General features: G+C 59.9%; 1 protein-coding gene across 1 annotated transcript in view; it reads right to left on the reverse strand.

Annotated features, from left to right (window-relative positions):
• RAP1GAP (RAP1 GTPase activating protein) overlaps nucleotides 1–19,817 on the reverse strand; it is a 42,634-nt gene extending 22,817 nt beyond the window's left edge. The window contains exons 1-3 of the mRNA XM_012722562.1: nucleotides 19,781–19,817; nucleotides 17,913–17,948; nucleotides 3,789–3,882 (exon numbers count right to left, since the gene is read on the reverse strand). The gene's annotated coding sequence lies outside the window, so the exon portion shown is untranslated. The remainder of the gene's footprint in view (nucleotides 1–3,788; nucleotides 3,883–17,912; nucleotides 17,949–19,780) is intronic.
• Nucleotides 19,818–23,723: the final 3,906 nt, after the last annotated feature.

Consider the following 23,723-nt stretch of genomic DNA (forward strand, 5'->3'; position numbering starts at 1 on the left):
GGGGCGGGGCTGCCGAGATCCGGGGCGGGGACACAGGAGGCCCCGCCCACCCGGAGCGGCCCGGTCGGCGGCGGGACACTGCGCCTGCGCGTTCCTGCTAAAGTGCTGGAAGCTCTTACTTGCTGGGTCCCTGGAGCCCCCTGCCCGCTGTCGCTCTCTCTTTTTTAAAGATTTATTTATGCATACAGATCTGGGGTGCAGGTCAGAAGTGCAGGGGTGGTGAGAGGATTCACCAGAGGCAGAGTGGGGAGCAGAACAGGCTCAGCAGAACTACACTGCTGAAGGGAGAGGGGGCAGGTCAGGAGAGACCTGCTGAGCCATGCAGGTCAGCTCCCTGGCTGGGGTTCTAACTCTCCGGTAAGCGGCTGCAGCGAACTTCATGGTGCTGCACTTTAACCCGCTGAGCCACCAGGGAGGCCTCCCCTCTTTCTCTTCTTCCTAAACTTTGGGTACCCCACCTCTGGGCCTTGAGTAAAGTGTGTGGGGTTCCAGCTGTGAAGACCAGCAGGAGAAGAGGGGGTTACTCTGGATACAGAGGGCTTTAAGCATTTAACTGAATGTTTCAGTCTCTCCCCACAATCCAAGAGGTACAAGAGTCACCCCCATTTCACAAATAAGAAAACCGATTCCAGGAGGTGCACTCATGCTCAAGATCACATCAGTAGGAAAAGGCAGCACTGGGAATCCAGGGAAAGGCCTGGCTCTGCACTGCCTTTCTCCTCGCCTCCCTGAGCCCCTAGTGTCTCACAGGAGCTGGCCCCTGCCATGCCTTCCCCCAGCCCCAAGCCCAGACTGGGCCCTAACTGCCCCTGGTCCTGGAGACGAAGGTCACAACGCCTTTGCAAGGGTTGTCAAGGCGCATTGCGCCATGGAGCAGCTTCGGGACACAGCATTCTCGCTCTGGCCTTGCTACAACTTGCTGAGTGAACTTGAGTGAACCCCTGCAACGTCTGTAGGTCCCACTTTCCCCATCTATAGAGTCTAAGGCCTCTGCAGGCCCTTCCAGTGGCCCCTGTGTTATGTCTGCCCCTGTCCATGCAGGCAGCACCCCTGCCCCAGAGCCAGGCTGGGGAAGCCTGAATCTGCCATGGCCAAGTCAACTCCAGCTGCTTTGGGTGCTACAAGGCAGAGCTGCCACCAGCTGAGCACTTGACTGCGCTTCAGCTTCCTGAAAGAGCCGCTGGCAGCGGCCTGCCGCCCTTCACCTGCTGGAATCCTGGAAGGAAGAGCCTGAGCCTTCCTCTCCCCCAGACTTGGCCCTGAATCAGAATGGAGCCCGGAGGGCCGACGGGAACTCCGGAGATGTGTGTTCCAGACACGGTGTGGCTTTGTTTTTAATAATTAACAGCAGCAAATATTGATTTACGCAGGCACTTCCAGGCCTGAGCACTTCCGGGCACCCATCGAAATGCAGCTGGAGAAAAATCCATTCCCACACTGCCCCTGGGGGAGACCAGACCTGGCCTGATCACCTGAGATGGCTACGTGCAGGCAGAGTGGACAGTGTGCACGTGTGTGCATGAACTATGTGTGGGGGGGAGACTGAGACCAGACCTCACTGTGACACATGGAAAGCCTGGGTGTGTGTCTGTGCATGTGTGTCTGCATAAGCCAGCACGGGTACCTGTGCACATCTCTGAATATGTCTGCAGGCGTGAACGTGTCAGTTCTCTCTGTCTGACCATGTGCATAGGTGTGGGTAAGCTGTACTTGTGCAGCAGGGTTAGGGTTAGGGTTGGGGTTAGGGCTAGGGAGAAACCCCTGAAGGAGGAAGGGCAGTAGGAGCCTAGATAGTTCATGCTTATACAGATGTGGCTCCCCAAGAAGATGGGGGTGCCCCCTTGGTGTTCTTTCTAGCCCGAGGGAAGAAATAGTGCTAACACAATAGTTCAGCTCCCAGTGTCTACTTTTCAAAGTGCTTTCACAGTTATCAACCAACTGTAAGTGTGTAAGAAAAAAGTGACTGTCTTGTCATTTTGCAGATGAGGAACCTGAGTCCCAGAGAGGGGCAGGGATTTGCCCATTCACACAAGGTCACCTGCTCTCAGACTGGTTCCAACACCACAAATGTGTGTGGTGTTAGAGGTCCCAGAGGAAAGGGGTGGAGAATGTATCTCACCCCACTGCTGCTTGTGGGGGGCCCAGACTGACCACTCCATCTCTCTGGGCCTTGGTTTCCTCCCATGTCAAAGGAGGGTGGTCACACTGTCTTGATTCTGAAGTGGGGATGGGTTGTGGTTTGGAGCCTGCCGTCTGGGCTCTGTTGAAGCAAAGGGAGGTGTCTAGCCAGGAAGCCAGGGAGACGGCTGCGGAGCTAATCTGAAGGCCAGCCCCAGGTTGTCTAGCAGGCAGCACTGCAGGCAATGTGTTGCTTCAAGCCATGCTTTCCGAAGGGGAAGACTGAGGCCCAGGGTGGGGACACTCTGGCCCAAGAACACAGCCAGGGTGAGCACTCAGGCTGCCCCCCAGATGCTCTGGGGGACAGGGACTGGGCACCTCACTTGTGAACCACAGAGTCCCTCCCTTCCTGCCAAGCCCCAGGGCCCACATGGCCCAGTTTGGGCTCTTCACCAGGTACAGAGTACAGGAGAGGGTCTCAGAAACCCACGGATGCTGTCCTCAGCACCTCACTTGGGGCCCTTGGAGGTAGTGGTCCCCCACCAGGACACCATTCCATGGCCGTCTGCGCTCCGGGCCTAGGAGAGGTGTGTGGCTCCTGTTCCAGACCAGAGAGCTAGGGGAAGAACTTGGCAGTTCCTACCTCACTCTTTCCTGGCTGTAGGACCTAAAGAAACTGCTTCCTCTCTCTGAGCATCTGGAGCATCATCCAAAGAATGCCCGCCACCCCGGGCTTGGTGACGTCATGTGGATGGCCTCAGAAACTTCACAGTGTACTACGAACGTGAGGCTTCTTCCTGTCTGTACTAGGAGGGCAGAAGACCACACACCCTGCCTAGACAGCCTGGTCCTGGCCCTGGCATCCTCACAGCACCCTGCCTGTGTCTCTGAGCAAGTCACTTAACCTGTCCATGCCTCGATTTTCTCAACCACAAAATGGGACACCCCCATAATACTGACAGGTTGGGGATGACATGAGACAGGGCGTGTGAAGTTACTGTGTGCACATGTGGGGAGCCTCATCTGTGCAGACTCGAGCTCTCCAGACCCCCAGTCCCCTCCCCCTGTGGGGGTTTCTCCACTTGGATTCAGTTGTAGCCACTGGCACATAGCGAATCTCAGTGAATGTAGCAGTTCTTACAGCCGACAGTGCCTGCTGCGTCATTCAGTTATTTGTCTCTTCACTGAACTACGGCTCCTTGAAGGCAGGGTTGGTGCCAGGGTGATTTCCGGCCTCTCAGTGCCCAGCACAAAGTTAGACACAAATCAGGTGCTGGACAAAACTTTGATTTTGATGACAACGACGACAACAGGAGCCTGGGGGCTGCTGTCACGAAACCCATTCACAGGCCGGGGGGAGGGGACTGGAGGTGGGCGGGAAGGTGGGCGGGGAGCGGGGGTGGTGGTGATGCTGATAACAAAGATCCCGAAGAGAAGCTGCTTGATCCCAGCTGCTGTGCCCACGGTCTGCAGACCTTGGCCCAGCCAGAGACCATGGCAGGCCCATCCAGGGGTCAGGGGTGGCACCCGGGGTCAGGGGTGGTACCCAGTCGGGGGCCAAGCGGCATCTATCTGAATATTTCGCCTCTGATCAGTCATCATTCCCAGGTGTCTCAGCCCCTGGGGTGGGATTGCGGGGGCAGACCAGCAGTGGTGGGAGGGGCACTCACCTTGGGGTGCAGTGAAGCAGTGTGGGAGGGAGCTGAGTCCACTCGTGGTAGGTCTAGTGCTTGAGGGACGCGCTGGGTGTGCCCATCACTCCTCCTGGGAGAGAACAAGAGGAGGTCAGAGACAGCCCCCGTGGCAGGTAGGCCTGGGAGCTCTGGAGGGAGTCAGAGCTGGGTGACAGGAGCATGAGTTTTTTAGGGAGGAGGGGGCCCGGGTTCCCCAGGAGGAGGCAGAGAGGAGGCCCCCTGACCAGGGCTGCCAAACAGGTCTCCTACCCCAGAGACCAGAGACGTGGGCAGGGTCTCTCCCCACGGCACCTCGAGGCTCCCCTGTGGCACACTCCAGCCCACTCTGACGGGTAGACTGAGGCAGGACGCTACGGAGGGTGATCCTGGCCTCAAGTGCTCCAGCCTCTGTTTCCCCTCCCTGAGCCTTAACAGCAGCCTCAGGGACTGAGAGGCCACCCAGGCTACAGCTTTCCTAAAAATAATTAATACTCTACCTATTACTGCATATGTCATATAAGTCTTATATTTACATAATGTGTAATAATAACTGAGCCCCACTGGGCCTGCCATGTGCCAAGCCCTGTGCCAAGCCCCTCTTTCTGGGCCTGAGGTCAGACTGCTCACCCTGCATCCCCCACCGGCACAGCCGGCATCTGAGTGAGGCCTGACGGACTCCATGCCTCAACTCTGCCCACGCCCGCACCCTCCCTAAGGAAAGGAAGCAGGTCTGGTGAGGGTGAAGTCAGTTCCCGTCACCCCAGAAAGCCTGCCGAGGAGCTACCTCTCGGGAGAGGAAGCGCCTGGTGGCTCCCGGGACCCAGGGCAGGGCGAGCAGGCGTGGCGTCAGCCCGCTGCCTAGGGCCACCTGACGTGGCTGCACCCTGCCCCAGCCCCACGAGAGGCTGGTCCTCGCGGGGTGAGTCACCAGGCTGCCCGATGATCCTCCACAGCCCTTTGCGGGCTTGAGTCAGGCTGAGCCGGGCCGCCACTCCCCAGGGGCAGGGCCTGTGAGAACCCAGACCAGGAAGGAGACCCCAGAGAAGCCCTGAGCCCCTCCCCAGCCCCCTCGGCCCACCAACTCCAGCGGGAGAAACAGCCCAGAGGAGCAGTCTGCAGCCCCAAACCTGGCCCCAGCTACCCTGCAGTTCCTGGGTGCTGGCAGCTGAAGGCGGGGTGAGCACCGGGACCACCTGACCCAAGGGTAGACAGGCTGGCGGCCGCGTCAGCACGGAGGATGCTGCTGTGTGAGAGCTGCGTGGGGGGTGGGGCACTGACACAGCCCCTCATGGAGGAAGCTAGCAGGCAACCACTCGCAATTCTCTGGTGTTCTTCCCTCACGGTAAGTTCCGACACGCCGCGAGGGCCTCAGTAGGCAGCTACTGAGTGGCTGAGGGGAGGATGGACGTGGGCAGCAGGAGGCTCTGAAGGCCTGCGAGTGAGGTCAGGGCCCCCACGGAGTCCTGAAAGTGGCAAGGCGGGCGACAGGGCAAGGCGGGCGCCAAGAGAGAAGTCCGTGAGTGGCCCAGGCCAAACCATCATGGCGACTCCTCGTTGGACCTGCTCTGTGTGTGGAACTGTGCCAAGCACGTCACACCGTCAGCTGCAGCGCTGAGAGGCTGGCATGGCTCGGCGCCCTCTTCACAGATGGGAAAACCAAGTTCAGAGAGGTGAAGCCAGTTGTCCTAGCAAGTGGGCACGGAGCTGGCACTCACAGCCCAGGCCCTCCACCAGGCAGGGACAGTGCCAAGGGCACGGAGGGCCAGGGGCCGGGGAGCCCTGGGCTGGAAGCCCAGCTGAGCCTGGCCCATGTGGTGGCAAGACTGGGCTGCTGAGCAGGGCATTGCCTGGGACAGGGCATGGCTTCCCCAGGGGAGGAACCCTCCCGCTGCCCCCGTCCCCTGAAGTTCAGAGGTTTAGACGGGACTGCACATGGCCCACAGCAGCTCCCAACACGCCCCCTCCCAGAACCCTCTCAGCCAGCCTCAGTTTCCCATGCTGAGGGCCAGCCCATCTCACTCAGCACTGCTTATGCTAGCACAGAGCTAGGGGGGTCTCTAAAGACAAGGGGGCTCTGGGTGCCATCTGGGACCCCACTGGCCGGAGTCCTGCCCCTCGCAGGCCATGAGCAGCCTCCAGGGAAGTCCACCAAGACGTCACTGTCGAGGCCCTGCCAGGCGGGGAGGGCCGAGCGCGTGGAGGCCCTGGCCCCTGGCTGCTCGCATCCCGCTCAGCGGGACAGAGATCAGGAAGCCACAGCCGGCCCAGAGCTGCCTTCGCCCTCATGCTCAGAACGAGGGGACAGGGGACCGAGGCTCCGAGAGGTGCGTTTACTCAGCAAGGTCACACAGGTAAGGAGGCCGCGTCACTGGAGCCGGGCTTGTCACTCCGGAGCCCCGGCCTGAACTTCCCGTGTCTGCGCCACCAGCCCTAGGAAACCCAGCTCGTGATGTCTGGGCAGTAACACAGCAGCCACAGCAAGGGTCTCCACACCGTGCCCGCACTGGCTACAAGCCTGTTAGAAGGGGCTGGATAAGACACCTCTGAAGGACCCAGAAACTCAGTCGCCCTCCTCCTGCTCAGTCTTCCTCTCCACCACCCCTTCCCCACCATCAGGCCCGACCCTCCCTCCCTCCCCCTCCTCCTCTGGCCTCTGCAGACCTGAAGCTCGGTCAGGTTCCTCCCTCATAATGAACTTGAACCTCTGTTGCTCCACACATCCCTGAAAGCCTCCCCGACCCTACAGCCCGGCTCAGCCTAAAGTGTCTGCACCCACACAGGCAGCAGCCAGACCACGCCCCGACAGGGGACTCTCCCTTCTTTCCCCTCTCCCTGGCCATGACTGGGTCATATCTACAGTTTACATGAGAAGTGTCTCATTGGGTTCAAACAGCAGTTTTGTGAGCTGACTATTGTCAGCCTGTTTTCCAGTTAAGAAAACTGAGGCGCCGCAGAGAGCTTAAGTGACAAGGCCAAGGTCACCCTGGGGAAAGGGCTGTGTCCAGGTTTGACTCCAGCCCAGGGCTCCGTCTGCTACAAATATCACAGTTGTTCCCAGGCCAGCCCTCTGTCCCGTCACCTGGCCTTGGCCCTCAGGGGCCTCCCCAGCGCAGTCCCTGGCTTCTGCAGCCACTACCCAGCATTTCCTGGACCCAGCTCCAATCCTGTCCTGTCTGGCCTGGACACCTGCCGACAGGTACAGGACACCTGGACACAAAAAAAGGTGGCAGCCAGAGAGGTGATTTGCCCAAGGTCACCCAGAGAGCTGAGCCAACCTGAAGTCTGGGCCAGGCACATTCCAAGGTCACCTTCAGGCCCTGCGGGCATGTGGCCGCCAGCAAGCTGGCCCTCTCCCCTCCCTCCTGGCTCACCCATCCTCTCTCCCAGGGAAAGGGTGAGGAGAAGTGGGGGTGGGGGGTGGGGGGTGCCCAATGAGTGGGATGGGCCAGGCGGAAGCAGCTGCTGACAGCTCCCGGGTTTCTTGGCAACTGTCACTGCTCCTCTTCCTCCTCCCTTATCTCCACATCGAGGTAATAATAATAATTGCACAGTCGTGAGTGCACTTCTTTGTACTTTTCAAAAGCCCTCTTTATCTGCTCCCTCCCGGGAGTCTCACCGGAACTGGAGCGGGAGATAAGGCAGTTGCTAGGATCCCCAGCTTCCAGAGGGGTAAACTGAGGCTTGAAAAGGTTCATCTACCTCCTTGAGGTCACCCAGCAGGGCCTGAGCAGATCAGGTGTCAGAACCAGGTCTTCCATGTGTCCAGGACGCCAGTGCTGCCCTGGGGTGGGGAGTTCTCCCAGGGGTTCCCACGGTGCAGAACTGCAGGGTCAGACCCAGGATGCTCAGGGAGATGGGGAAGGCCAAGGCCAGGTAGCCAGATGTCTGCTTCAGTTGCTTCCCACTGTTAAGCAGTGGAGAATCGGGGGGTGAGTCCTCTCTTTTTCTCTCACCTACAAAATGAGAGCCACCATGCCCGCCCAATGGGGTTGCAGAGAGGCACTGGGCGAGCATCACCGTGGCCATCACCATCATCGTCAGGTCAGCCACTGTCCAGTGGAGCCCCACCCTTCCAGGGCACTAGGGGTGGTTGGGCTGTCCTGTTGAATCCCTTCGGCTGTCCATGGCCAGCTGCCCAGGGGGAGGGGCCCTGGGGCCCTGGCCCCCTGCAGACTCTCCCAGCACCCAGCCACACCCTAGCCTTCCTGCCCTGGCCCTGGCCCTGGCCGGCCAGGCTGCACGCAGCTACTCCCGCTCACTCTGCACAGGCTGTTCTCCTGCCAGGGCTTCTTTATCCTGCTGTTCTGTCTGGTAAACTAGTCAGGCTTGAAAATTCAATGTAAGCGAGACTTTGCGGCCAGGGCAGGTGACATGTGACAAAACAGGAGGCTGACAGGGAGCAGACGATCTGGACAGGAGCTGACAGCACCCACAGGCCTCAGTGAACCCTGCAGCCGCAGAGGAGGGGCTCGGCCAGTCATGGGGCCAAGAAGGATTTGTGGGGGGCTCATCCACGACAGGAGCCCGAGGGGGCCAGTTCAGTGCTGGTCACCAGAGGTCAGAGTGCTTCGCATCACCCTGGTCTCAGCTGGCCCTACCAACCTGTGATTCAGGTGGGCGAAGGGGAAAGAGCACAGACCTCAAAGTGAGAAGAGGGCATGGAGGGTATTTCTGGGGACCCTCCCCCCATCTCAGGCTCCTCTGGGTGAGGCGTGGGTTACCTGTGTGCCCAGCCATGGTAGCGGGCCTGCAGAACGCTAATCTCCTGGAACCAGAGCCAAGCAGCTGCCCGGGCACTGCCCCCTCCCCCGGGGGCCACAGAGGCCCATTGTCTTTGGAGTTCAACCACCTGCCCCTCCCACTTGCCGCAGGCCAGCTCAGGTGCCAGGGAAGGTGGCCAGTGGCATCCAGATGAATGAGTTTCTGAAGCCAGGCACAGGGAGCCTGGACCCTCCCTGCAGCCCACCGGGAGGCACGGGGTGGGCACAGCTGTGCTCCAGCACCTTCGACCGCACCAGGACTCTGGGAAGCACAAGGTAAGGGCAGGGAGCCAGGTGCGGTGATGTTCTGTGGCGGTTACGACCGCCACCCTCACTGGGAGTTGCTTTCACCTTCACCCCATCTCACAGAGGAGGGAGCAGAGGCTCAAGATGGCCCACAGGTCCCATGGTCAATGGCGAGGACTCCTGAGGATGAGAGGGCAGGGGCAGAGGAGGTGGGCAGGACAGTGGCAGTTGGGGCTCCCTCCCTCCCCCCACGCTGGTTGAGTGCCAGGACATCCGGATCCCGGAGCTGGGCCAGGCAGCAGCCTCCTGAGCAAACAACAGGTTGGCAGCCCCTAGAGAAGGTCATGAGACCGGCCCCAGCCAGGACCGCAGCACCGGGGGAGCGAGCCTCCATCCACCTGCTGCGGCCCACGCCTCCCGGGCCAGGTGACCTGAGCCCTGCTGGGGAGGAGTGACACTGAGGTGACCGAGTCGCAGGCCCTCCTCCTGCTTGGTGATAACAACACCCCAGTTATTACCCCACCTGGCACTTGGCAGTTTGCAAACTGCCTTTGCTGTAGACCTGCCACTCGGGGAACCCAGAGCAGTAACGCTGTCTTCATTCTACATGGAAGACAACCAAAGCCCGGACAGAGACAGCAACTGGCCAGGGCACGCCCCCAGGGCTCACACCCACGCCGCTGATCCTCACCCACAAATGGAGGACACACTCCCACCAAATGGCCTGGCACAAGCTGCCCACCCAGCACCCAGGGAGAGGGTGGGCCAGAGCCCTGACGCCTGGACCTCGGACACCACGAGCCCCCACCTGAGGCCCTCCCCTGGCCTTGCAGCCATGCCGACACCCTCACTGACCTGATTGCTCTTCCCCGCCTCTTCAGAGCCAGGGAGCACCTTTCTCTGAACTCCAGACACCCCTCGGCTTGCTCACTCCATCATCACCCACTCCCCCATGCAGTCTTCATCCCTGCACTCAGCCACTCATTCAGCTCACGGTGAGTCAGCGCCACCCCCCTGGAAGGCAAGCCCCGGAGACGCCCCGCAGACCGTGCTCAAGCTGACCAGACACGCAAGGTCTGGACATGTTTCTTCCAGCCCTCTGCCACCCCAGCTGGGGAGCTGGCCCCAATGGGCCCCAGGCCAGGGGGCAGGCAGATGTCCCCCCAGATCCCGGCCAAAACGCCTGGAGAGGGACAAGGCCACCGTCTCCTAAACAAAGGCAGCAGGGAGCAGCCTGGCTGTGCCTCTACATCTCCGTGTGGCCAGGAGCAAGTCACCATAACCTCGCCAAGCACTTCCCACCAGAGACTGGGGCTGCAGCTAGACGCCCGATCGCTTGCTCGGGCTCTGACGCTCGGGCTCTGACGTGACAGGGAGGGATCAGCTGGGCGCTGGGTGTGTGGGGACCTGGCGAACCGAGCCTGGGCATCTCCCCGGCCCAGCCGGCTGTGGAGGGTCCTTACACGCCTCCGAGTTGCTTCTCTTCTCTGAGCCTCAGTTTCCTTGCCTGCAAAATGGGACGGTAATACCTACTACGCGGAGTCACCGTGTAAATTAGATAGTTTATGTGCAGCCTGCCCTCGACCTAGTCAACAGTAGGCGCTAAATAAATTACATTTTAACATCAGACACCCAGACCGCCTGCCTTTGAATCTTAGCTCTGCCACTTCACAGCTGTGCGGCCTTGGGCTGTGTGACCTCTGAGCCTCAGTTTCCTCATCTATAAAATGGGGATAATCACAGTGTTGCCTCTGTGAGTTATCATGAGGACAAAAGTGAAATCATTCACATAAACGTTAGCCACTCGCAGCCCCTGACCTTCCCCGCCCTCTTCCTCACTGCCCGCTTTCCTCCCTCCGAAGGCTGCTGAGGACTGAGGACTCCCAGGGGGCTGGGAGGGGCAGGGGGCTCCCAGGTGAAGAGGTGAGCACACTAGAGCACAGCCAGAGAATCGTGTGAGTAACACAGCCGTCCGAGCTTGGAACCCCAGCCATGCCAGGTCCTGAGCGCCCCATCAAGCGAAGGCAGACCGAGCCCCTCGGGGGCTTGGTGCAGGAGGTTCCAGGGTGTGGGGACAGGAGGAGTAAGGGAGCGTCTGGGCTAGCCGGTGCTCCCCATGTTTGGGGTTTGTGTCTCTATAGCCCCAGGGTCCCTGAGTCCAGGCAGACACAGCAGATATATGTCCATCATTTTGAAGAAACGGACTTTCCTGAGGCTGCTGGGGGCAACCACTTCTCCCAGGGGTCTCTGGCCACTCCTACTGAAGACAAACTCTTGGGCCGGCAACTCCACTCCAAGGCATTTGTCCTCCCAATCCACAAAAGCAAAAAACATATGACATTCAATGCAGCAAGGTTTACAATAGCTAAAAGCCTGAAGCCACCCAATGTCCTTAAAAAGAGGCCCGTGAAGGCCCCAGGGCGCCCTGTGGCAAGGTCTAATCGGGGCTCCGGGGCAGGAGGGAGCTCAGAGGCCTCAGCTCATGGAAAAGGCAAACTGCACAAGAAAACCTCCTTTGTAGAAACGGTGTTAAAAATTGACAGGGGTTATCTAGGAACTGCTGCAGGCTACACTATGTATCTTTCTGCCTTGTTGGAATTTTTATAATGAGCAATTGTTATTTTTGTATTCATAACAAAATGAGAGATTAAAAAAATCTGAGCGCATCCTAGGAGTTAGCCCTCGAACTGACACCTTTAACTTTCTCAGCCCTTTAAGGTGGAGCCCCAGCCAGAAGCAACGGAGCTGGGCTGTCACCCCAGTTCCGAGGACGCTAAAACCCACACGCTCTCGTGTGTTAGGCATTAGCCAGCCTGTTCTGGGTGCCAGGGAAGCGATGCACGCAGAGAAGCGGTCCAGGCAGCCGGGCACAAGACTCTGCCGGGACCTCAGCCGCCCTGTCCAGGGCGCCAGGCCAGCTGGGTGAGCCTGTGCAGGGGCAGGGCTGTCCACTTCACTGGCAAATGCAAGGGCAGGTTCTACCCCCTGCTCCATTCCCTGAGCTGCCCCCCAGCCCCCTGGCAAGCTGGCAGGTCCCCAGCAGGTGGGCACGTGCTGGGCTCTAAATAACTTTCCATGTTGATCAACCTGTTTCTGGAAGAATTTGGTGTTGAAGGTCACTGGCCACCTTCTCAACAACAGCCTGGAAAGGTGACAGCACAGCCTGAGTCTGGGCTGGCCAGTGAACCGATCTAGCGGTCAAAGGGACCTGAGTTCAGGCCTCACCTATGCCAAGTCTAGCTGTGTGGCCTGGGGCGAGTTGCTTCACCTCTCTGAGCCTCCGTTTCTTCAGCTATAAAATAGCATGGGTAACTCCTCCCTGCAGGCCTGCTGGAAGAGACGGAGGTAACGCAGGTGAGCACCTCCCTAAGCCACAAGCCCCTTCCACGTGTGACTGCACACCCATGGTGCTGCGTGGGACACGTGTGTGTCTGGGCAAATGACGCATGAGCACAGGCCCATCCCAGCTGATGGGGGGCCCTGCCCCCCAAAATCAGCAAGCCGGCGGGCTGTCTGACGCTTTTGCGGGGAGCCAGCCCGGGGTCTTCCGCAGCTCTGCCCAGGAGTGGGAGAGGGCATGTGTGACTGTGGGTGATTATGGAGATGGAGGCTTGGCAGGAGCGTGAGCTGTGGGCGGCAGAGAAGGCGCTCGTGTCTGGGGCGTGTGTGGGTTTGGATGAGAGCGTGTTGGTAGCTGCTGCATCATCCGCCTTCCTCAGAGTTCCCAGCGTCTCCCCACCACACGCAGGTCCAAGGCCGCTGCCTCACATGGCCACAAGCCCGGCCTGCCCACCTCTAGGTGGGCACGCACCAACCCCGCCCACTGTCACTCCCCTTCCTGCCCCGCCGTGCCCATGTGCTCTGCTCTTTTTAAACGTTTTTAAAAATGTATTTACTTATTTAGCACACAAGAGCTGGGGTGCAGGCCAGAGGTACGGAGTGAGAGGACTCACCAGAGACAGAGCGGGGAGCAGAACAGGCAGATCTACTGAGATATGGCGCTGAGGGGAGCAGCGGGCGGGACAGGAGGGGTCTGCCGCGCCCTGCGGGTCTCTCCCTGCCAGAGATGGAGCTCAGGCTGCAGCGGTGATACGGGGATAGTGCTGAGACTTCACTCCTAGGCCACCAGGGACTCCTCATGGGCCATACTCTTATCTAGTCTTTCTGGAGTCCCCTCCCAGACCAGGTCAGGCTGCCCCCACCCTGACCAGCTTTCCAGAAGCCGGTCCGGGGCTGACCCAGATGGATTAGTATGCACAGGTCACGGTGTAGTTATTAGATTGCTATCAGTCTCTCTAGCAGGGGAGCTCTGCCAGGCCGGGACCAGCTCTGCTGGGGGTCCTGGCACAGAGTTGGTGCCCATTATGATCTGCCAGGTGGGTGAATGTGTCCTATATTCATGGCGAAGCTGTCTGGCCCAGAGTCAGGAAGTGGAGAACTGTGCATGGGCACATGTGTGCACGCCTATTTGGGGGTCATCGGGAGAACGCTGGCCCTGTTGGCCCTGCAGGTGGGCACTGTGGCAGGGCCAAGGCTGGCTGGGGAGAGGGAGAAAGCCGACACAAGGTCCCTCACCCCCTTCCCCGAGCTCCTCTTACAGTCATCAGACCCAGCCTCCCCGGTGGCGCAAGGGGTTAAAGCGCAGCACTATGAAGCTGTCCTCAGCCACTGCAGCACGAGTTCGATACCCGGCCCCAGAGGTGACCCACACGGCACGGCAGACTCTGCTGACCCGCCCGCTGCTCCCTTCAGCAGTGTACGAGATGGATCTGCCTGTTCTGCTCCCCGCTATCTCTGGTGAATCCTCTCACCCCACAGCCTCTAGCCTGTATCCCAGTTCTGTATGCATTAAAAAACAAATCTGTAAAAAAAAAAAAGGGAGCTGACACATAGGCCAAACCAAGCTCTCTGAGAACAAGGACTGGCACCTTCTTCACCCAATCTTCAGCCCTTTGAATTGGGCTGCACACAGACGTGCTCACTAGTGCCCTATGGCTGAGTGACCGAGTGCTCACTAGGTGGCCACGACTCCTCTCCCCGTGGTCCTGTGCACCCAGGAGGCAGTGCACTTAAGGGTCAGCATCAGCTGCCTCTGCCGCCCCAGTCCCGAATGATCCCAAAGGTCCCGGTCTCTGACAGAAGTGGCTGTGGCAACAGGCCGCCGAGGGCCATCAAACACACACCTGCCCCAGCAGACCACCTCATCCTGGCTGGACCAGCAGGCTGAGGCAGGAGCTGCCTCGGCATTCACCTTGGGGGGCCTTGCCCAGAGGTACGGTGGCAGGTGTGGGCCCAGGAAGCAGCTGTAGCTGCCCCCTCCTGTGCTCTGCCAGCTGCCCGCAGGGGCCTGCCCACCAGATGCATAATAGATGAGGAGGCCCAGCGGGCTGTGCCTGCCTGGCATTTCAAAGCCACTAATAAAGCCAGTCTCGCGCTTCCTGCAGCCACACCATGCCCGGGGCTGACGCTCAGCAGTTACAGCCTGGGACCACCTGAGCACAGGGCCCACCCAGGCCTGCTCAGCACACATGGCATCCAGAGAGGCTGTGCACTCAGGCTGCCCAGGCGGCTAGCGTGGCTCACCCTCATTCACTGTGTGCCCTGGGCCAGCCACATCACTCCTGCAGCCTCAGTTTCCTGAAAGTGGGGTCTCTGCTTGGTAACGCTGGTGTTAAGGACCAAAGGGAATAACTCAGGGGAAGGGCTCACTCCAAAGCCCGGGGACCCAGGAACTGCCTCCTGCGTGGGGACAACCAGTAGCATTCCGGTCAAGAGGAGCGATCTCGGGCCCTCCCTGGTGGCACAACAGGTTAAAGCGCAGCACTGTGAAGCCGCCTGCAGCCAGAGCAGCGCGAGTTCCATCCCCGGCCAGGGAGCTGACCCACGTGGCGCAGCAGACCTCTGCTGTCTCCCCACTGCTCCCCTCAGCAGTGTATTTCAGCCAGTCTGCCTGTTCTGCGCCCCACTCTGTCTCTGGTGAACCCTCTCACCCCCCACCCCCGCCAATTCTGGCCTGTACCCCAGCTCTTACTTGCATAAATAAACCGACCTTAAAAAAAAAGACGAGTGATCTCAGCAACAAGGTGGCCCTCCCAGTGGGACACAGGGGTGGGCATTGAGCCCTAACTCGGAGGTCTTCAGGGTCATCTCCCCCTCCCCACCCCCTTTCACCCCACTACCAGGACTGCTCTCTTTCCTTGTTCCCAACCATGGCCCCTCAAATCCAGCCTCCACCGCTGCATGACTTTGGCCAGGGCCTCGCTGTTCTCATTCTTGACTTGGCTTCTCAAATGCACGCTAAGGTCAACCTGGAGAACTCACGTGATGGCGACGAGACACCCTCCTCTCATGTCCGACACCACTGGCACTTTACCCTGTGGGTCCAGCCTCCTCCCACAGGCTCCCAGCGTTCGGTCAAGGATCCTCTCCAGGGCACCTCCTCCCTGGCCTGACTCCACCGAATCACTCCCCCACCCGGACACAGCCCCACCTGCTGCTGCCCCACAGTGAAAGTCCCTCTCAGCTGTGCAGCCCCTCTGCGGAGCCAGAGCCACTACCATCCTGCTGGCTCCGTGCCCTGACATTTGCACGCCAGCTCTGAGTTCCTCCCTGCAGGTAGCCAGCTGCAAGGAGCAGAGGTTGGGGACACCAGCCACGATCACTCTGTCCTCACTAGTCCTCACTGCTTCCCTGACCCAAACTCCAGTCTCTTAATCCTTTTCTTAAAAGGAGTGAGGGAAACCACACCTCCTCCAGGAAGCCCCCACACACCTACTTGACAAAATTTTACCCTCCGGACACATTCAATTCAACTCCACAAGCACTCACGAAGCATTTCATGGATTCAGGAAGCTGTGCAAGATGACGTGGAGGGCAGAGAAGAGGCAAGGCCGGACAAGCTTTTTATGAGTCATGTGCTGAAAGGTGGGCCCAAGTCAGCAACAAAAGTAACTCACGTGACCCCCGCTCATGCCACAGTCAACTCAACTGAGGCCAGCTCCCCAAACAGCCAACTCAGCAGGTCCTGCAGAGCCTCTAGTGGGCTCAGAGAGGGGAAGTGAGCCCCGGTCTCACTACCAGCAGGTGGCGGGGGGGGAGACCCCAGCCCTCTCCTCACAGACTCTGAGGGCCGAGCTCACCCTCTCCGGGAACAGCACTACTGCGTGCTCCAGCATGGAGAGGGGCAGGGAGGTGCCCCAAGGTGAGGAAGATGGGAAGTGAGGATCAGGGGGACAGCCTCAGCAGCCAGGACAAAGGTGGGCTTGTGGAGTGAGGATCAGGGGGACAGCCCCAGCAGCCATGACAAAGGTGGGCTTGTGCAGATGGGAGGGGAGGGTGCTGCGGGGGTGGGGCACGGTGGGCAGAGCAAGGAGGTGGTGTCCACTGGGGCTGGGGGTCAGAAATGCAGAGTGCAGGAGGAGCAGTCCCAGGTTAGAAAAGGAGGTGACGAGGGGCCTGAAGACCAAGAAATCACCATTCCAGTTAAGATGACCCCCATTTACTGGGCACCAGCCATGCCAGGCACAGGCTGGGGGTACACAACTGGCTTCTTGGGCTGTGAAGGGCGCGCCTGGACTTAGCACCTTGGACAGCAGCCGCAGGGAGGTGGGCGCAGGGCAAGGTATTCTGGGTAATGGGCACGTTGGGAGAACCCAGAGTCTTACTTTATAAGTGTGTCAACTGAGGCTCGGAGAAGGTAAGGGACTTGTCCAAAGTCATGCAGCCAGTTAGTTACTGGTAGGTCGGTAACGGGGTTCAGGGTTCTTAGAGGAGGCTTTTGGGTCACCCCTTTCACCTTCAAGTGTTCCCTCCAGTGCACCCTCACCTGGACCCTCCCTGTAGCCAGGAGACCCTGAAATAGAATGGGTGAGAGTCTGGACTCCACAGAGAATCTGGAGATGGAGGTTCCAAGCCTGCTCTGCCAGTGACTTGCTGTGTGACCTTGGGAGCTCTGCACCTTTGTTCTCTTCCGTCATCAGAGATAATAGTCCCTAACTCAGGGGTGCAGAGAGATGATGTGAGATGATTCAAGTCAAGCACCTAACAGTACCTGCTCACAGCAGGTGCGTGACAAGTGGCTGCTGTGATGTCATGATCGCTGGGCTCCTGGAAGGAAACGATGTCTCCCCGCTCCCCACCTCGGGCTTAGCACGTGGCCTTACAGGCAGCAGAGGCTCAGATGGACGGGGCAAAACAGCAGGAGATAAAGCCCAGAGACGGAGAGTAAGTGGCCTCATGTTGCACAGAGAGCATCAAAGAAAATAAAAGGGCAGGCCTGGCATGCAGCACCTGCCCCAGGTGGCACTTCCTGGGGCTCTGGCAGCAGATGAGGCACCAGTGCAAGAGAGGAGTTGTGCTACATCTGGGGGCACCACAGGGCCTCGGGACCCCGGGAGGCCCTCAGCAGGGGTGGGAAGCAGAAGCCAGAGCTGCCGGGGGTTCTCCTGCTGGAGCCCAGTGGCAGCAGGAACAGCCAGCCAAGTCCACGTGACACCGGGGCCAGGGAGCCTGAGAGGTGCCCTCCTGTTGGGTCACTGGGTGCTGGAAGTCCCGAGGTGAAGCTGCACCTCCACCTCCTGCTGCTCTGACACAAGTGCCTCCCCCCACCTCCCACAAAGACGGGGCAGCCCTAGGAAAAGGCCTGCACATGGAATGGGGTGAGAGTTTGGGGCCAGTGAAATGGCTAAGGGCACCCCCAGCCCAGGAGCCACCAGGACATGGGTAGAAACAGAGCAGAGATCGGGAAGGAGACCTTCAATGAGGGCCTGTTTTGGCTGTGTGTGTGTGTGAAACTATGCCAAACAGGGATTTGATCCCCATTTCACAGAGGAGACCGCTGAGTTTCAGCAACTGTGTGAATTGCCGACAGTCACAAGGGCTGAGTTGAGACTGAAAGGATCTGGGTGACTCCAAGGCTGAACTAGGACGATCGTGTGGGAAGGGGGAGGGGCAACCCTAGAAAGAGGGTTTGTCTGCCATCACCTGGAGAGGATATCTGAGGGGTTGGTGGGGTTGATGGGGCCTGGTCTGGCAATGGTTGGGAGCCAATGGTCTCCAAGGCCCAGCTGAGCCGCCCAGCCACCCGCCCCCGCCGCCCCGACACCTCAGTACTCACCACACACTCCGCCGAGGGGTGAAGGACTTGTCCACCCTGAAACACAGAAGAGGGACAGCAGATGAGGGGCCACCCCTTCTTACCTGGCCTTGCCAGCTCAGCAGGATGACTCCCACTGGCCCCCTCCCCCGCAGAGGGGCTGGGGGTGGTACCTTCTCCTGTCTGAAGTTCTGGTACCACCCGCCCTGGGCTGCAGGTGGGGGGGTCCTGATGTCAGACTGGGCACAAGGGAAGGAGTGGGACAGAGGGGTAAAGAGGAGAGGTAAGGGCTGGGAGCCCCGGGCTTGGGGAGTAGGGACACAGAGCACGCTATGGGGCAGCAGCAGGGTGGAGGGGGGGCAGGGAGAGGCCTGGAGACAGGTGAGGGGCACAGTGACCACAGCGGTCTAGACTCAGAGCCAGGAGAGGGTGCAGCAAGGCCCTGGTAAGAGTGTCCAGGGTCCTGGTGTTTGTGGTGGCACAAAGGGGAAGCCTCGGTCACTTCCTCAGCAGCTGCCCCGCTGGGAGCCAGAGCTCACTGAAATCCCCCTGGGAGACAGATGCATGGGAATTTGGGGGCAGAAGGTCTTTGAGGAGCTACCCACCCTCAAAGCAGAGCAGAGGGAGACCGCAAGCCTCTGGAGTCCAGGGGATACCTTCAGATATTGTCTCCCCCAAACCCCTCCAAGTCCAGCATCAGAAAATTAATTATGGGCATGTCCCTTCCCCCACGCTCCCCCCATCACCCTCTGAGGGCACCTTGGGCGCTCGGGGAAGGCTAGAAAGAGCTCTCTGCTGCCCAGCGGGGGGACGGTCTGGGGCAGCTGTTGGGACAACAAACAGTTATGGCCAGTAAAGAATGGAGAAGGGGCCCCAAACTGGACCAGGCCAGCTAGGGCACGTGTTTTGGGGAGCAGTTCTGGGGACTCCCAGGGATCAGTTAACAAGGAAGGTGGACTCTGCAGGTGGGGAAATGGGGTCTGAGCAGCCAGGACTTGCCCAAGGTCAACAGCAGCCCCAGCCCCACTGTCCCGGGCCACCTCTGGTGTCAGCTGCTGCAAACCTCAGGGCTCACCACGGGTCTTCTTGGGGCCTGAATTTGAGCAGAGCCCCGATGGGAGGGGTTGCCTTGCCAGCCCCTCCGCCAGGTACACTCTGAGGTTGAGCATCCAGAAAGAGGAGGCCCCTTGGACACCTCCTCCCCACAGCTTGAGAGCACTTCCTCTGTCCCAGTGCTCCACACCCCAACTCTGAGGCCCACATAGCCCCCCAATGCAGGATCACTGAAGATCAGGCCCCTCCTGGACCACCCGGGGAAGAGGTTCTGGCCCCAGTGTGTCAGCCTGGTCTTCCTTCCCACTGACCAAATCTACCCTGGGCAAGAATACCTGCACCCCACCTCTGCACCCCTCTGAGGTGGGCACTTAGGATTGGGGAGGGGGGAGGTGACTGGCCTCAGAATGGCCCAGCCACCTTCTCTGACCCCCCAGGAGGTCCCCAGACCCACAAAGAAGGTGATTTCTGAGAGCCAGGCGCCCAGAGGTCAGGTGGGGGACCTGCTTCCAGATCCCCGTCTTTCGAAGTCTCACTGCAGGGAACAGCAGCTTTAGAGACCAGGTGGGGGTCCCTGCCCGACCCCCCCACCTACCCTGCTGCCCACCATCCTCCAAAGCTGACACCAACCAGAAGTGCCTGTCACCGCCGGTCACTTTCAGCAGCAGGTCACTCAGCACAACCACAGAAGTGCCCACCCTGCCCTTTCACGACCTCACACGTGCGCACAGACTCCCACCCAGAACACACGCAGGGACACACACCACACGTGCAAATTCGCAGACTCACTGCAGAACCAGCCAGAGCCCAGGCGGGACGGCCGGGCGCGCACCTACCCTCCATAGGCCCCGAAGGTGAAGCTGCGCTTGCGGCCGCTCATGGTGCAGCGCCTGCCGCCCGGCGCGCCGAGCTGGAGCCGCCTTCCCAGTGCCCGGGTCACCTTGGCAACCCAGGCCGCCCGCCCGGGCCACAAGCCCCGGGATTGTCCGCGCCGCGGCGGGCGCCAGTCCAGCTGCCGGGGGCAGCAGCGCAGAAAGGGCCGCTTGTTCGCGCCGCCCTCGGCGGACCCGGCCAGCGGGGGCTTCGCTGGACTTTCCGAGCTGGGGGGAAGGGGGTGTCGGGCGGGGCCTGAGGGCGGGGGAGGAGGCGCGGAAGGGGAGGGGAGGGACTCAGACCCTCCCCATCCCCAGGCCGGGCGGGGATTCCGGCGGTGGACCCTCCTTGGGGAGCCACTTCCTTCCACCACCACCTTCCCACCCCGCCCCCACAGCTCCGGAGGTGAGCCTGGCGCACCCCAGCAGGAGGGAGGGGCTCGCTGGGCTCCGGGTCGCGAGCTTGGAACCCGGAGTCAGAACGAGTCAGAAGGTCTCACCCAGGGCAAACCCCAGCCCTCCGCTAGCCTCCAGATTCTCATCCCGAAGCGGGATAGGCCACAGGCCTCGGCCCTGTTGGTGATGCCCACAGTGGGCAGGTAAAGTGCTCAGTCCAGCACGAGGCCCAGCAGCGCCCACTCAGTGCCACGGGCCAGCCCCAGGCCGGGCACAAGCTCTGCTCTTCAGGCAAGTGACTGACTGAAGGAAGCCGCAGCCTCCAACGACCCTTTTACCGCCCCTCTTCCAAAAGCCCCCCACTCCACTGTGGGAGCCAGGAGGAACAGCAACGGGAGGGTGTGGAGAGCACCGCCTTGCTGACATTACTCCGCCGGTTCCCTCCCTGGGCAACTCCACAGGGGCCCCACTCTGAGTCCGGTGCCTGCCTCACTCAACAGCCTCTTTAGATGTCGGGTCTGCACGGGGCTCACCCAGAGCTCACAGTGCAAGGCTTCACCCTCAGAGAGCTGCCTCCCCGCGTGCCATCTGCCGGGTGGCAAGGGACGCTGGCCCCCCGCGCCCCCCCACTCATGGCAACGTCTGCTTGCCCCCCAAGAGGACTAGTCCCCCTCCTCCTGCACCCTGGGAGGCCCCCAGTCTCAAGGTTTTCCACAGCACTTTGTGCTTCAAGCGTTTGCAGAAACACAGCGTGGGGACAAGGAAGGACGGCCAGGGGCACAGGAGCGGGGCGGCGGGAGGCCTCGGAGTCTTCCAGGAGCTGCTCCACCTGGGCTCTGGGCCAGGCTGGGTTGGCTGCATCTTCCCTGGGAACTACCTGGTGTGGGTACAGCTTCTCCTCATCCAGACTGGGGAGAAGGCGCAGAGGTCTCCCAGTTTCAGACGTGGAGAAACTGAGTTTGAAGCCCAGCAATTGCTTCTCTTAGGGGGTCTTGGGCCGCCCCCACCCCACCTCACACCCCCCCCCCCGCCTGCTCTGCTCCGGTCCTTTTCCTTACACACACAGGTGGGTGGAGGCGCCTTCCAGAGCAGCCGGCAGAGTGCACAGCCTGGAAGGGCCCCCAGCTCCTGGAATAACCCCCTTCCTTAGCTTGTCAGAGGAGGCTCTGGCTCCCTGGGCAGGGGGTTCTAGGCAGAGCACAGATTCCTGGGTGGGGGCACCAGCCAAGGGCAGCCTGGCATGGTGCCTGGGGCAGGCCGAGTTGGTCTGATGAGGGAGGATGTCCTTCCTTCCTGAGCACTGGCCACAGCAGGGGCTTCCAGGGCTGAAGGCGGGAAGGCCGAGAGCTGGGCCTGGGGTGCACAGTGCTGGCACCCAGGACTACGGTCCCTCTGGGATCCTGCACTCCCTCAGACATGAGCCTCAGCCTGGCTGGTCAGTCCTTCCAGCGGGAAGCACTTCTGAGTGGGCTTTGCATGTCCACTTGGCAGAGTGGCCAAGGGGCCTCCAACGTGCCAAGTTCTCCAGCCGGGTCCGGCCCCTGGGAGGCCCTGCTGGTGCAGGGACAGTGGGCCCTTGAGAGGGGCAGTGGGGGCTGCAGGATTCCCACCGAAGACAAAGAGCCCAGTGTGGGCTCCAGCTTCTTGGGCTCTGACCAGCTGCAGCTGCTTCACTGGCAAGATCTGGGGGTGGGGTGGGGGTAGGGAGCACATTCCCTCAGCCAGGGGTGCCCAGGGCAGACTCGGGCAGCAGCAGAATTGAATGCGCCTACCTAGCCAGCAGGCCACTTCCAAGAATGCACCCTCAACACTGCGGCCTGAAGGCGTGGCAAGAGTGGGCCAGACCTGTGAGGGCTCAAGTCCCAGTGCTCCTGCCAGCTGTGTAAGCCCAGGCAAGCCAGTCCTCTTTCAGTGCCTCAGTTTCTTCATCTGCAAAATGGGGCTGATGATGAAAATCATGGGGCCTCCTTTGAAGGGTTTCGCGAGGATTAAAAAAGTTAATATTGGGCCTCTCCCTGGTGGCGTAGCGGGTTAAAGCAGAGCGCAAAGAAGCTAAAGCCACTGCAGCATGAGTTAGATCCCCGCCTGCCCCGGAGGTGACCACATGGCGCGGCAGACCTCTCCTGACCTGCCCGCTGCTCCCCTCAGCAGTGAACTTCGCGTCGATCTGCCTGTTCTGCTCCCCGTCTGTCTCTGGTGAATCCTCTCACCTTCGGCATCTCTGGCCTGTACCCCATTTCTGTATGAATAAATAAATAAATCTAAAAAAAAAGTTAATATTTACAGAGCATTGAAAACAGCACTGGAATAGCGAGTATCTGTTAAATAAAACATTTGCTGCAGCATCGTGTGTAGTAGGCTGAACTGCATGCAATCACCATTTTGGTAGAGTTAGCAAAAATTTATTATCCAAAACAAACTAATGGCCATCCAGAGGAAACAAGATAAATAAATTAATGTACGCCATGTACACCACGCAGTACCACACAGCTGCTGGAAAGGACGGGGCACATCTATGCGGGCGTGTGGAACAGTCACCGGGACAGACAGACAAACCGCAGGCAGTGTCGTAAGGACGGAGGTGCCGGCCAGGCACTTCCTACTGTGTGCCCTGAAACACCATTCCACACCCCTCCCCGACCCCTGGCCTCCACTGGTTAGGGAGGCGTTGCTTTCAAGCAGCAGACAGTGGGTGCTGGTGGCCTGGTTCTAGAAAGTCATTGCCACTTTGGGGTGGGGTAGTGCTCCCTTCTTCCTTACCCTCCAGCCTCTTCCCTAAAAACCTGAACCAGGCTATCCTCTGGGTCCAGGCTCTCCCCTTCCAGGCCTCCTAGATCTGCAGCTAGTTTGTTCACACAGATGCCAGACTGTGCAGCGGAGAGGGAGGGTGCAGGGGTGGACAGTGGTCCTTCCCAAGTTCACCCTGGGTTAAACTCCTGGAGTTCCACCCACCTGCCGGCAGCAACCCCTTCCCAACCCTCTTCAGGGAAATATACAGGCAGAAGGAGAGGCAGACTGGGAAGATCTCGGGCCTGGGCACCAGAGAAGGTGGAGAGGGTCAACTCCAGCCAGAACCCCAGAGATGTCTCCTGGGTAGGTGGGCTCCGGCCTGGCCTGTAGGACCCCGCAGGCCTGGGTTGATCAGTTTTCGTCCCTGGACATCAGTTTGTTCTTCTGTTAGACACTCTGCTGGGACAGTGCCATAAAGCAACGTCACCCTAACAATCAGTCAATCCATGGAGAATACGGCATGGAAAAGCAAAACACTAGATACCACCTCATGACTGTAGAGGAAAAGAATAGCAACCACAATTCAAAAAAAATTAATGGAACAACATATTTGCCTCAAGAGAACTCCATGTGCTCAAAGCATCATCATCCCCAGCCAAGCCACACCCAGCCAAACCCAAGATGCTACCAACCCTGAGCTCCTGGAGGGAGACTCCAGGGGCCTTCCTCAGGTCCTGAGAAGGAAGGGGGGGGTGGCTTGGCTCACACCCTCACCCCAAGT

This window comes from Condylura cristata, unplaced genomic scaffold, assembly GCF_000260355.1.
Source record: "Condylura cristata isolate star-nosed mole 26May11 unplaced genomic scaffold, ConCri1.0 scaffold00008, whole genome shotgun sequence".
Taxonomy (NCBI): domain Eukaryota; kingdom Metazoa; phylum Chordata; class Mammalia; order Eulipotyphla; family Talpidae; genus Condylura; species Condylura cristata.